This window comes from Staurois parvus, unplaced genomic scaffold (assembly GCF_062004578.1).
Source record: "Staurois parvus isolate SC_StPar_1 unplaced genomic scaffold, SC_StPar_1.0 ptg002070l, whole genome shotgun sequence".
NCBI lineage: Eukaryota > Metazoa > Chordata > Amphibia > Anura > Ranidae > Staurois > Staurois parvus.
In genome coordinates this window covers 117,637-133,242 of record NW_028319866.1, presented here as the reverse complement: position 1 = coordinate 133,242, position 15,606 = coordinate 117,637, and the positions used below count along the sequence as shown (strand labels likewise).

General features: G+C 51.9%; 1 protein-coding gene across 1 annotated transcript in view; it reads right to left on the bottom strand.

The window, feature by feature from the left end:
* Window positions 1–15,606, bottom strand: part of LOC149432873 (voltage-gated inwardly rectifying potassium channel KCNH2-like) — a gene marked incomplete at its 3' end in the record, with an annotated part of 209,168 nt that overhangs the window by 149,251 nt on the left and 44,311 nt on the right. The window lies entirely within an intron of this gene.

The following is a 15,606-nucleotide window of genomic DNA, read 5'->3' as shown; positions in this document are numbered from 1 at the left end:
CATCTGTCCTTTTCTTACATCAGATCATTCCTGATTGGTGTCTGCGGGTGTGTGTCCAGCCAGATATATGTGGACAGGCCCCCCTCTAGTGGCAGCCAACAATATCACAGCCGGTTTCCCCTTCCCGGAATAAAGTCGTCTGGTTGAGCTGGGAGCGAACAAATTTCAGTTCATGTCTCATCTAATCAATGGGCTGCTGAAACACGCTCCTCGATTCTCCTCCTCCAGACAGGAATCTGGCTCTGCTTAGGTGTGATTTCCCCGACACTTGCTGGTTGTGGTGGGAAATTCGGGAGTTCGGTCTTACAGTCATCACCTGTGTGCAAGCTGAGGAACATGGGGTTCTCACAATAATTTTCCAGCATACTGGTCATTTGCCAAAAATGTGCAACTGATGGCGACACTTCACTTATTCAAGTTTCCACGCACATGACCTGTAATGGCCCCCCAGTCTTAGTCCGTAGGGTTCAATATTGAGTTGGCCCCGCCCTTTCCACGCACATGACCTGTAATGGTCCCCCAGTCTTAATCCGTAGGGTTCAATATTGAGTTGGCCCCACCCTTTCCACGCACATGACCTTTAATGGCCACCCAAGTCTTAGTCCGTAGGGTTCAATATTGAGTTGGCCCGCCCTTTTCACACACATGACCTTTAATGGCCCCCCAGTCTTAGTCCGTAGGGTTCAATATTGGTTTGGCCCCGCCCTTTCCACACAAATGACCTTTAACGGCCCCCCAGTCTTAGTCCGTAGGGTTCAATATTGAGTTGGCCCCACCCTTTCCCCACACATGACCTTTAATGGCCCCCCAGTCTTGGTCCATAGGGTTCAATATTGAGTTGGCCCCGCCCTTTCCACACACATGACCTTTAATGGCCCCCCAGTCTTGGTCCATAGGGTTCAATATTGAGTTGGCCCCGCCCTTCCCACACACATGACCTTTAATGGCCCCCCAGTCTTAGTCCGTAGGGTTCAATATTGAGTTGGCCCCGCCCTTCCCACACACATGACCTTTAATGGCCCCCCAGTCTTAGTCCATAGGGTTCAATATTGAGTTGGCCCCGCCCTTTGCAGGTATAACAGCTTCCAACTCTTCTGGGAAGGCCCCCCACAAGGTTTAGGAGGGTGTCTATGGGAAGGTTGGACCATTCTTCCAGAAGCACATTTGTCAGGTCAGGCACTGATGTCGGGGGAGGAGGCCTGGCTCACAGTCTCCGCTCTAATTCATCCCAAAGGTGTTCTATGGGGTTGAGGTCAGGACTCTGTGCAGGACAGTCAAGTTCCTCCACCCCAAACTGGCTCCTCCATGTCTTTATGGACCTTGCTTTGTGCACTGGGGGGCAGTCATGTTGGAACAGGAAGGGGCCATCCCCAAACTCCTCCCACAAAGTTGGGGGCATGAAATTGTCCAAAATGTCACCTTAAGAGTTCCCTTCACTGGAACTAGGGGGCCAAGCCCAACCCCTGAGGAACACCCCCACACTATAATCCCCCCTCCACCAAACTTTACACTTGGCACAATGCAGTCAGGCAAGTACCGTTCTCCTGGCAACCGCCAAACCCAGACACGTCCATCGGATTGCCAGACAGAGAAGTGTGATTGGTCCCTCCAGAGAACACGTCTCCTCTGCTCTAGAGTCCAGTGGCGGCGTGCTTTACACCACGGCATCTGACACTTTGCATTGCACTTGGTGATGGAAGGCTTGGATGCAGCTGCTCGGCCATGGAAACCCATTCCATGAAGCTCTCTACGCACTGTTGTTGGGCTCATCTGAAGGCCACACCAAGTTTGGAGGTCTTTAGCTATTGACTCTGCAGACAGTTGGTGACTTCTGCGCACTGTGCGCTTCAGCATGCGCTGACCCCGCCCTGTCATGTGACGTGGCCTACCACTTGGTGGCTGAGTGGCTGTTGTTCCCAGTTGCTTCCACTTTGTTATAATCCCACTAACAGTTGAGCGTGGAATATTTAGTAGCCAGGAAATGTCACGGATGGACTTATTGTCCAGGTGGCCACCTATCACGGGACCACGCTTGGAGTCACTGAGCTCCTGAGAGCGACCCATTCTTTCACCAATGTTTGTAGAAGCCGTCTGCATGCCTAGGGGCTTGATTGTATACACCTGTGTCCATGGAGGGGATTGGGGCACCTGAATCACATGATATGGAGGGGATTGGAACACCTGAATCACATGATTGGGAGGAGATTGGAACACCTGAATCACATGATATGGAGGGGATTGGAACACCTGAATCACATGATATGGAGGGGATTGGAACACCTGAATCACATGATATGGAGGGGATTGGAACACCTGTGGCCTGTCTACCTAGAGGAAGGCAAAGGGTTGGTCACCCCAATACTGCTCACAGGATATGGGGGGTCACCTAAAATATTGATTGGATTTCTCTTCATTTACTTTCCATTTTCTTCATTGATAAAAATATATTAACCCTTCGATTTCTCAGACTTCTTCATTTACAGCATCACACCTGCCTAAGAATTGTCCCCGCCCCCCAAATCATGTGATTCACGTGTTCCAATCCCCTCCATATCATGTGATTCAGGTGTTCCAATCCCCTCCATATCATGTGATTCAGGTGTTCCAATCCCCTCCATATCATGTGATTCAGGTGTTCCAATCCCCTCCATATCATGTGATTCAGGTGTTCTAATCCCCTCCATATCATGTGATTCAGGTGCTCCAATCCCTCCATATCATGTGATTCAGGTGTTCCAATCCCCTCCATATCATGTGATTCAGGTGTTCCAATCCCCTCCATGGAAACAGGTGTCCATGGAGGGAATTGGAGACATGTTCTCTGGAGTGACCAATCACGCTTCTCTGTCTGGCAATCCGATGGACGGGTCTGGGTTTGGAGGTTGCCAGGAGAACAGTACTTACCTGACTGCATTGTGCCAAGTGTAAGCTTTGGTGGCGGGGGGATTATGGTGTGGGGGGTGTTCCTCAGGGGTTGGGCTTGGCCCCCTAATTCCAGTGAAGGGAACTCTTAAGGCGACATTTTGGACAATTTCATGCTCCCAACATTGTGGGAGGAGTTTGAGGAGCAGAAATGCATGTCTAACAAATGATGACTGATCTGCATGTTCATGAGGGAAAGAAGGATTTGATCCCCTATCATTCAGCAGGATTTCTGGCTCCCAGGTGTCTCTCATACAGGTAACAAGCTGAGATTAGAAGCAGTCTCTTAAAGGGAGTGCTGCTAATCTCATTGTGTTACCTGTATAAAAGACACCTGTCCACAGGAGCCATCAAACCATCAGATTCCAAACTCTCCACCATGGCAAAGACCAAAGAGCTGTCCAAGGATGTCAGGGACAAGATGGTAGACCTACACAAGGCTGGACTGGGCTACCAAACTATGGCCAAGCAGCTTGGTGAGAAGGTGACAACAGTTGGTGCAATCATTCACAAATGGAAGAAACACAAAACAAGTGTCAGTCTCCCTAGGTCTGGTGCACCATGCAAGATCTCACCTCGTGGGGTGTCAATGATCATGAGAACAGTGAGGAATCATCCCAGAACTACACGTGAGGATCTTGTCAATGATCTCCAGGCAGCTGGGACCACAGTCACCAAGAAAACAATTGGTAACACACTACGCCGACAAGGACTGAAATCCTGCAGTGCCCGCACGGTCCCTCTGCTCAAGAAAGCCCATGTCCAGGCCCGTCTGAAGTCTGCCACTGAACATCTGAATGATGCCGAGGAGGACTGGTGGGAAGTGTTGTGGTCAGAGGAGACCAAAATCCAGCTCTTTGGCATCAACTCAACTCGCCGTGTTTGGAGGAGGAGGAATGCTGCCTATGACCCCAAGAACACCATCCCAACTGTGAAACATGGTGGTGGAAACATTCTGCTTTGGGGGGGTTTCTGCTAAGGGGACAGGACAACTGCACCGCATCAAAGGGACGATGGACGGGACAATGTACCCTCAAATCTTGGGTGAGAACCTTCTTCCCTCAGCCAGGGCATTGAAAATGGGTGGTGGATGGGTGTTCCAGCATGACAATGACCCAAAACACATGGCCAAGGCAACAAAGGAGCGGCTCAAGAAGAAGCACATTAATGTCCTGGAGTGGCCTAGCCAGTCTCCACACCTTCATCCGATGGAAAATCTGTGGAGGAGCTGAAAGTTCGAGCTGCCAAACGTCAGCCACCAAACCTTAATGACTTGTAGAGGATCTGCCAAGAGGAGTGGGCCAAAATCCCTCCTGAGATGTGTGCGAACCTGGGGGCCAACTCCAGGAAACGTCTGTCCTCTGTGATTGCCAACAAGGGATTGGCCACCAAGTACTAAGTCATGTTTTGTGAAGGGGATCAAATCCTTCTTTCCCTCATGAACATGCAGATCCGTCATCATTTGTTAGACGCATTTCTGCTGAATTTGTTGTTGTATTCTGTCTCTCAGTGTTACACCGAACATTCCATTGTTAGACCGATCGTTTCTGTGTGAGGGGCGAACATTCCATTGTTAGACCGATCATTTCTGTGTGAGGGGCGAACATTCCATTGTTAGACCGATCATTTCTGTGTGAGGGGCGAACATTCCATTGTTAGACCGATCATTTCTGTGTGAGGGGCGAACATTCCATTGTTAGACCGATCGTTTCTGTGTGAGGGGCGAACATTCCATTGTTAGACCGATCATTTCTGTGTGAGGGGCGAACATTCCATTGTTAGACCGATCATTTCTGTGTGAGGGGCGAACATTCACCATCAGGGGGAGCAAATACACATTTCCTTCACTGTATATATTAGATGGTATATAGAGTGTGTATATATATATATATAGATATATATACACAGTTGTGTTGAAAATACTAGCCGTCAGACATCACTAACCGGATCAATCCCTGTTTTTGGTGGAAATGATATTTCTACATGGCAGATAATTTCCTATCAGGTGTAGTAGAGTCATAGAAATCCAACAGACCCGACAGTCATGACATGCATGCTGCTGATTCTGTGTCATTGAATCACTCATTGAAAGGGGCGTGTTCACAATAATAGCCGTGTGGAGTTCTATTAGTGACGTCATTCATTCTTTGATAAACAGGTGGCAATTATTGCCCTTATTTAAGGAAGGAAGGCAGCAAATGTTGGACATGCTGGTTACAGTGCATTTCTCTCTGAAATTCTGAGGAAAATGGGTGGTTCCAGACATTGTTCAGAAGAACAGCGTACCGCGATTAAAAAGTTGATTGGAGGGGAAAACATATAAAGAAGTGCAGAAAATGATCGGCTGCTCAGCTAAAATGATGGCAAATGCTTTAAAATGGCAACCAAAACCTGAAAGACACGGAAGAAAGCGAAAAACTACCATTGGAATGGATAGAAGAATAGCCAAAATGGGGCGGACTCAGCCAGCAATCAGCTCCAGGAAGATGAAAGAAGGTGTGACGTTCCCTGTGAGGACTCAGCCAACAATCAGCTCCAGGAAGATGAAAGAAGGTGTGACGTTCCCTGTGAGGACTCAGCCAACAATCAGCTCCAGGAAGATGAAAGAAGGTGTGACGTTCCCTGTGAGGACTCAGCCAACAATCAGCTCCAGGAAGATGAAAGAAGGTGTGACGTTCCCTGTGAGGACTGTTACAATTAGAAGACGCCGATGTGAAGCCAAGCTATCTGCAAGAAGTCCCCGCAAAGTCCCACTGTTGGGAAAAAGACGTGTGCTGAAGAGGTTACAATCTGCCAAAGAGCACATTGACCGGCCTAAAGAGAAATGGCCCAACATTTTGTGGACTGATGGAAGTAAGATTGTTCTTTTTGGGTCTAGTGGGCGGAGACAGTTTGTCAGACGGCCCCCAAACAGTGAATTCAAGCCACAGTACACTGTGAAGACCGTGAAGCATGGTGGTGCAAGCATCATGATATGGAGATGTTTCTCATACTACAGTGTTGGGCCTATTTATCGCATACCAGGGATCATGGATCAGTTTGAATCCATCAGAATACTTGAAGAGGTCATGCTGCCTTATGCTGAAGAGGAAATGCCCTTGAAATGGGTGTTCCAACAAGACAACGACCCCAAACACACCAGTAAACGTGCAACATCTTGGTTCCAGACCAACAAGATGGACGTTATGGAGTGGCCAGCCCAATCCCCGGATCTTCATCCAATAGAAAACTTGTGGGGTGACATCAAAAATGCCGTTTCTGAGGCCAAACCAAGAAATAGAGAAGAACTGTGGAATGTGGTCCAATCATCCTGGGCTGGAATACCTGATCACAGGGGCCAGAAGTTGGGGGACTCCATGCAACACAGATGTACAGCAGTTCTCAGAAACAGTGCGACTACAACCAAATATTCATGAAGTCATTCAAAGGAAAGCAAAATCTTCAAACATTTCTCAGTTTATATAGTGAATGTTGGAGTTTGTAAAGAAGAATACAAACACGGCCATTTTTTTGAACCGTCTAATATTCACTTTTCTTCCATTTTTTTAGAGGAACAACACAAATTTGATGTATTTTTCTTCATGTTGTGATTTGGAATAGAATGTGTCGTGTTCCCAATGCATTTGTGTGGATGGAAATAAAAGGATTAGAAGGATTTGCAGCTTTACTCACTTTTATCATCACACTGCTATTATTTTGAACACAACTGTATATATATAGTAGATGGTATACAGAGTATATATATATATATATAGTAGATGGTATACAGAGTATATATATATAGTAGATGGTATACAGAGTATATATATATAGTAGATGGTATACAGAGTATATATATATATATATAGTAGATGGTATACAGAGTATATATATATATATATAGTAGATGGTATACAGAGTATATATATATATATATAGTAGATGGTATACAGAGTATATATATATATATAGTAGATGGTATACAGAGTATATATATATATAGTAGATGGTATACAGAGTATATATATATATATAGTAGATGGTATACAGAGTATATATATATATAGTAGATGGTATACAGAGTATATATATATATAGTAGATGGTATACAGAGTATATATATATATAGTAGATGGTATACGGAATCAGATCACAGACCAGCAGACTGCAGAGTCTGATATGGAACGTATGGAGACGGGAAAGCTGCACAGGAGGAGCCACCAGATGGCAGCATCCACCACCCGATGAGAGTAAATTCGATGCCGGGAGTATCGATCGTCCATCTCCACCGCCGACATAATACTGATAATAATAGAGTGTCAGCTCCTCTGTCGCAGACACCGCAGCACACAGTACCATTGGTGGGAATCTGATCGCCCATCACACACAGATCCTGCAGTGACCAGCAGGGGGAGATGTTGCTGCACTGATCTCTGACATGTTACATGTACTTGGCATGTTGGTTGTCAGGTGCCATATGGGGGCGTGTCTGTACCGTGCAATGTGGAACTACAAGACTCAGCATTTCCTGATGGCATGAAGCTGGACATTCTCCATGACAGTGTCAGTGAGAGCAATAATAATCTCTCTGTACAGACTCCATGCAGTCCTTGTCACCCCCCCTCCCGCTCAGATGTCTCTGTACAGACTCCATGCAGTCATCATCCCCCCGCTCAGGTGTCTCTGTACAGACTCCATGCAGTCCTCGTCCCCCTCACTCAGATGTCTCTGTACAGACTCCATGCAGTCATCGTCCCCCTGCTCAGGTGTCTCTGTACAGACTCCATGCAATCCTCGTCCCCCTCGCTCAGATGTCTCTGTACAGACTCCATGCAGTCCTCGTCCCCCTCACTCAGATGTCTCTGTACAGACTCCATGCAGTCATCGTCCCCCTGCTCAGGTGTCTCTGTACAGACTCCATGCAGTCCTCGTCCCCCTCGCTCAGATGTCTCTGTACAGACTCCATGCAGTCCTCATCCCCCTGCTCAGGTGTCTCTGTACAGACTCCATGCAGTCATCGTCCCCCTGCTCAGGTGTCTCTGTACAGACTCCATGCAGTCCTCGTCCCCCTCGCTCAGATGTCTCTGTACAGACTCCATGCAGTCCTCGTCCCCCTGCTCAGGTGTCTCTGTACAGACTCCATGCAGTCCTCGTCCCCCTCGCTCAGATGTCTCTGTACAGACTCCATGCAGTCATCGTCCCCCTGCTCAGGTGTCTCTGTACAGACTCCATGCAGTCCTCGTCCCCCTCGCTCAGATGTCTCTGTACAGACTCCATGCAGTCCTCGTCCCCCTGCTCAGGTGTCTCTGTACAGACTCCATGCAGTCATCGTCCCCCTGCTCAGGTGTCTCTGTACAGACTCCATGCAGTCCTCGTCCCCCTCGCTCAGATGTCTCTGTACAGACTCCATGCAGTCCTCGTCCCCCTCGCTCAGATGTCTCTGTACAGACTCCATGCAGTCCTCGTCCCCCTGCTCAGGTGTCTCTGTACAGACTCCATGCAGTCATCGTCCCCCTGCTCAGGTGTCTCTGTACAGACTCCATGCAGTCCTCGTCCCCCTCGCTCAGATGTCTCTGTACAGACTCCATGCAGTCCTCGTCCCCCTGCTCAGGTGTCTCTGTACAGACTCCATGCAGTCCTCGTCCCCCTCGCTCAGATGTCTCTGTACAGACTCCATGCAGTCCTCGTCCCCCTCGCTCAGATGTCTCTGTACAGACTCCATGCAGTCCTCGTCCCCCTCGCTCAGATGTCTCTGTACAGACTCCATGCAGTCCTCGTCCTCAGCACATTAATGAGAGAACAGAGAGTGCGGCTCATTACTGATGATGGGAGATAGAAGGCGCCATTCCCCTCCCCCTCCCCCGGGGAGCTCATTATACAGCTGAGAGCGGCAGCATGATGTCACCGGTGGCTGGATGTGCCCTGAGTGCCCCCCCCCAGGGGGAACCGTCCTCAGAGCTCCCAATACGAACTACAAACCCCTCCAAGAGCATCAGCTGTCAGAGCGTCGCATTCTGCAGAATCCAACAAACTTCCCATTCCGAGGGAGGCAATATCACCCCCTCCCCCCTGGGGCCCCGGGGGCCCCATCGCTGGACTCTCCATTATCATCTATACAGGTTTGCCTGCTGACATCACACAGACTAGTCAGAGAAGCAGCAAAGCACTGCGATTGGCCCGCCGCCACACACACGTCACATGACCGTCTGTACATCACTGGACTGTATCTATCACCCTAGGACAGGACTACAGAACACCTCCTCCACATACTCATCCCCCAGTAACACACTTCCTGTCCTAGGGTGACAGCCCTCACTGTACTGTATCTGTGGAGGAACAGCGTTGTCACGCCAGGATAGAACTACAGAACACCTCCTTCTCTCAAATGAACACACTTCCTGTCCTAGAGTGACAACACTCACTGTACTGCATCTATCACCCTAGTAAAGACTACAGAACACCTCCATATGCTCATCACCCAGTAACACATGTCCTGTCCTATGGTGACAACCCTCACTCTACAGTATCTATGGAGGAACAGCGTTGTCACTCTAGGATGGAACTACAGAACACCTCCATGTGCTCATCTCCCAATAACAAACTTCCTGTCCTATGGTGACAATCCTCATTGTACTTTATCTATGGAGGAACAGCACTGTAACCCTGGGATAGAACTACAGAACACCTCCCCCTCTCCAACTGACAACCAAAACACAGGAGGACGGGACACGGGGACGAGGAGGGTATTTACTACACACGTCACACAGGAGGACGGGGCGTGGGGACGGGGAGGGTATTTACTACACACGTCACACAGGAGGACGGGACACGGGGACGGGGAGGGTATTTACTACACATGTCACACAGGAGGACGGGGCGTGGGGACGGGGAGGGTATTTACTACACACGTCACACAGGAGGACGGGGCACGGGGTCGGGGAGGGTATTTACTACACATGTCACACAGGAGGACGGGGCGTGGGGACGGGGAGGGTATTTACTACACACGTCACACAGGAGGACGGGGCACGGGGACGGGGAGGGTATTTACTACACATGTCACACAGGAGGACGGGGCACGGGGACGGGGAGGGTATTTACTACACATGTCACACAGGAGGACGGGGCGTGGGGACGGGGAGGGTATTTACTACACACGTCACACAGGATGACGGGGCTCGGGGACGGGGAGGGTATTTACTACACACGTCACACAGGAGGACGGGGCACGGGGACGGGGAGGGTATTTGCTACACACGTCACACAGGAGGACGGGATGTGGGGACGGGGAGGGTATTTACTACACGTCACACAGGAGGACGGGACAAGGGGACGGGGAGCGTATTTACTACACATGTCACACAGGAGGACGGGGCGCGGGGACAGGGAGGGTATTTACTACACATGTCACACAGGAGGACGGGGCGCGGGGACAGGGAGGGTATTTACTACACATGTCACACAGGAGGACGTGGGGACAGGGAGGGTATTTACTACACATTTCACACAGGAATATGGGACGCAGGGACGGGGAGGGTATTTACTACACATTTCACACAGGAGTATGGGACGCAGGGACGGGGAGGGTATTTACTACACATGTCACACAGGAGGACGGGACACGGGAACGGGGAGCGTATTTACTACACATGTCACACAGGGGACGCGGGGACAGGGAGGGTATTTACTACACATTTCACACAGGAGTATGGGACGCAGGGACGGGGAGGGTATTTACTACACATGTCACACAGGAGGACGGGACACGGGAACGGGGAGCGTATTTACTACACATGTCACACAGGAGGATGGGACGCAGGGACGGGGAGGGTATTTACTACACATGTCACACAGGAGGACGGGACGCGGGAACGGGGAGGGTATTTACTACACATGTCACACAGGAGGACGGGACAAGGGGACGGGGAGCGTATTTACTACACGTCACACAGGAGGACGGGGCGTGGGGACAGGGAGGGTATTTACTACACACGTCACACAGGAGGACGCGGGGACAGGGAGGGTATTTACTACACATGTCACACAGGAGGACGCGGGGACAGGGAGGGTATTTACTACACATTTCACACAGGAGTATGGGACGCAGGGACGGGGAAGGTATTTACTACACATTTCACACAGGAGTATGGGACGCAGGGACGGGGAGGGTATTTACTACACATGTCACACAGGAGGACGGGACACGGGAACGGGGAGCGTATTTACTACACATGTCACACAGGGGACGCGGGGACAGGGAGGGTATTTACTACACATTTCACACAGGAGTATGGGACGCAGGGACGGGGAGGGTATTTACTACACATGTCACACAGGAGGACGGGACACGGGAACGGGGAGCGTATTTACTACACATGTCACACAGGAGGATGGGACGCAGGGACGGGGAGGGTATTTACTACACATGTCACACAGGAGGACGGGACGCGGGAACGGGGAGGGTATTTACTACACATGTCACACAGGAGGACGGGACAAGGGGACGGGGAGCGTATTTACTACACGTCACACAGGAGGACGGGGCGTGGGGACGGGGAGGGTATTTACTACACACGTCACACAGGAGGACGGGGCACGGGGACGGGGAGGGTATTTACTACACACGTCACACAGGAGGACGGGGCACGGGGACGGGGAGGGTATTTGCTACACACGTCACACAGGAGGACGGGGCGTGGGGACGAGGAGGGTATTTACTACACACGTCACACAGGAGGACGGGGCGTGGGGACGGGGAGGGTATTTACTACACACGTCACACAGGAGGACGAGATGTGGGGACGGGGAGGGTATTTACTACACGTCACACAGGAGGACGGGATGTGGGGACGGGGAGGGTATTTACTACACATGTCACACAGGAGGACAGGACAAGGGGACAGGGAGCGTATTTACTACACATGTCACACAGGAGGACGGGGCGCGGGGACAGGGAGGGTATTTACTACACATGTCACACAGGAGGACGCGGGGACAGGGAGGGTATTTACTACACATTTCACACAGGAGTATGGGACGCAGGGACGGGGAGGTTATTTACTACACATGTCACACAGGAGGAAGGGACACGGGAACGGGGAGCGTATTTACTACACATGTCACACAGGGGACGCGGGGACAGGGAGGGTATTTACTACACATTTCACACAGGAGTATGGGACGCAGGGACGGGGAGGGTATTTACTACACATGTCACACAGGAGGACGGGACACGGGAACGGGGAGCGTATTTACTACACATGTCACACAGGGGACGCGGGGACAGGGAGGGTATTTACTACACATTTCACACAGGAGTATGGGACGCAGGGACGGGGAGGGTATTTACTACACATGTCACACAGGAGGACGGGACACGGGAACGGGGAGCGTATTTACTACACATGTCACACAGGAGGATGGGACGCAGGGACGGGGAGGGTATTTACTACACATGTCACACAGGAGGACGGGACGCGGAAACGGGGAGGGTATTTACTACACGTCACACAGGAGGACGGGACCCGGGGACGGGGAGGGTATTTACTACACATGTCACACGGGACGGGACCCGGGGACGGGGAGGGTATTTACTACACACGTCACACAGGAGGACGGGATGTGGGGACGGGGAGGGTATTTACTACACGTCACACAGGAGGACGGGATGTGGGGACGGGGAGGGTATTTAATACACATGTCACACAGGAGGACAGGACAAGGGGACGGGGAGCGTATTTACTACACATGTCACACAGGAGGACGGGGCACGGGGACAGGGAGGGTATTTACTACACATGTCACACAGGAGGACGCGGGGACAGGGAGGGTATTTACTACACATTTCACACAGGAGTATGGGACGCAGGGACGGGGAGGGTATTTACTACACATGTCACACAGGAGGAAGGGACACGGGAACGGGGAGCGTATTTACTACACATGTCACACAGGGGACGCGGGGACAGGGAGGGTATTTACTACACATTTCACACAGGAGTATGGGACGCAGGGACGGGGAGGGTATTTACTACACATGTCACACAGGAGGACGGGACACGGGAACGGGGAGCGTATTTACTACACATGTCACACAGGGGACGCGGGGACAGGGAGGGTATTTACTACACATTTCACACAGGAGTATGGGACGCAGGGACGGGGAGGGTATTTACTACACATGTCACACAGGAGGACGGGACACGGGAACGGGGAGCGTATTTACTACACATGTCACACAGGAGGATGGGACGCGGAAACGGGGAGGGTATTTACTACACGTCACACAGGAGGACGGGACCCGGGGACGGGGAGGGTATTTACTACACATGTCACACAGGAGGACGGGACGCGGAAACGGGGAGGGTATTTACTACACGTCACACAGGAGGACGGGACCCGGGGACGGGGAGGGTATTTACTGCACATGTCACACAGGAGGACGGGACACGGGGCTCTCCGCAGAGATCCATCAATTAATCATCTCCCAGCCATAGATCCGGTGTCAGCCAAGCGCACTCTTCACCTTTAATTAGATATACAAGTCGTCTCATATTCCGCAAATCGCTCCACGAGGTGACCGCAGGTGAGCGACCGAGCGCTGACTCCTCCTACCACCCACCCAGTCCCTGCACCACAGGAGCTGACACTCTAATGTCCCCTCCCCCCACAGTCACATCAGTCTCTGTACCAGAGGAGCTGACGCTCTAATGTCCCCTCCCCCACAGTCACATCAGTCTCTGTACCAGAGGAGCTTACGCTCTAATGTCCCCTTCCCCACAGTCACATCATTCTCTGTACCAGAGGAGCTTACACTCTAATGTCCCCTCCCCCAGAGTCCCATCATTCTCTGTACCAGAGGAGCTTACACTCTAATGTCCCCTCCCCCACAGTCCCATCAGTCTCTGTACCAGAGGAGCTTACACTCTAATGTCCCCTCCCCCACAGTCCCATCAGTCTCTGTACCAGAGGAGCTTACACTCTAATGTCCCCTCCCCCACAGTCACATCAGTCTCTGTACTAGAGGAGCTTACACTCTAATGTCCCCTCCCCCACAGTCCCATCAGTCTCTGTACAGAGGAGCTTACACTCTAATGCCCCCTCCCCCACAGTCCCATCAGTCTCTGTACCAGAGGAGCTTACACTCTAATGTCCCCTCCCCCACAGTCCCATCAGTCTCTGTACCAGAGGAGCTGACACTCTAATGTCCCCTCCCCCACAGTCCCATCAGTCTCTGTACTAGAGGAGCTTACACTCTAATGTCCCCTCCCCCACAGTCCCATCAGTCTCTGTGCAGAGGAGATGACACTCTAATGCCCCCCCGGGGTGATGGGTGTACTCTGGGCGGAGGAGAGTACACAATACGAGGGTTGAGCACACAATGGCGGCACAATGTGACCGGCGGGGACTGGAGGGACTGCGCGGTGAGGACAATCCGCCATCTGTCGGCGTCTCCGGCACACAATAGCGGCGGCTCAGGTTACACGTCTTGTCAGGCGGGAGGTGAAGCGTGATGATGGAACAATCCGTGATCTGAGGGGACACGTGTTCTCATGTCATGTCACCATCACCAGATAAATCCACTCAACACCTCCATGGAGGAAGTACGAGTCTCGTCATCCGTCATCCAATCAGCCATCAGCTCTGTCTGTGGGCACCGCGGCCCGAAACGTGAGACTGACTGACAGTCCAACACCAACTGGAGGTCCATCCAGATATCAGCAACGTGACCCCAACCCTCCCTGTGACCCCAACACTGACCCTCCCTGTGACCCCAACACCGACCCTCCCTGTGACCCCAACACCGACCCTCCCTGTATCCCCAACACTGACCCTCCCTGTGACCCCAACATCGACCCTCCCTGTATCCCCAACACTGACCCTCCCTGTGACCCCAACACTGACCCTCCCTGTGACCCCAACACCGACCCTCCCTGTGACCCCAACACCGACCCTCCCTGTGACCCTAACACTGACCCTCCCTGTATCCCCAACACTGACCCTCCCTGTAACCCCAACACTGATCCTCCCTGTAACCTCAACACTGACCATCCCTGTGACCCTCCCTGTGACCCCAACACCGACCCTCCCTGTATCCTCAACATCGACCCTCCCTGTATCCCCAACACTGACCCTCCCTGTGACCCCAACACCGACCCTCCCTGTGACCCCAACACTGACCCTCCCTGTATCCCCAACACTGACCCTCCCTGTGACCCCAACACCGACCCTCCCTGTATCCTCAACATCGACCCTCCCTGTGACCCCAACACTGACCCTCCCTGTGACCCCAACACTGACCCTCCCTGTGACCCCAACACCGACCCTCCATGTATCCTCAACATCGACCCTCCCTGTATCCCCAACACTGACCCTCCCTGTGACCCCAACACTGACCCTCCCTGTATCCCCAACACCGACCCTCCCTGTGACCCCAACACTGACCCTCCCTGTATCCCCAACACTGACCCTCCCTGTGACCCCAACACCGACCCTCCCTGTGACCCCAACACTGACCCTCCCTGTATCCCCAACACTGACCCTCCCTGTGACCCCAACACCGACCCTCCCTGTATCCTCAACATCGACCCTCCCTGTGACCCCAACACTGACCCTCCCTGTGACCCCAACACTGACCCTCCCTGTGACCCCAACACCGACCCTCCCTGTATCCTCAACATCGACCCTCCCTGTGACCCCAACACT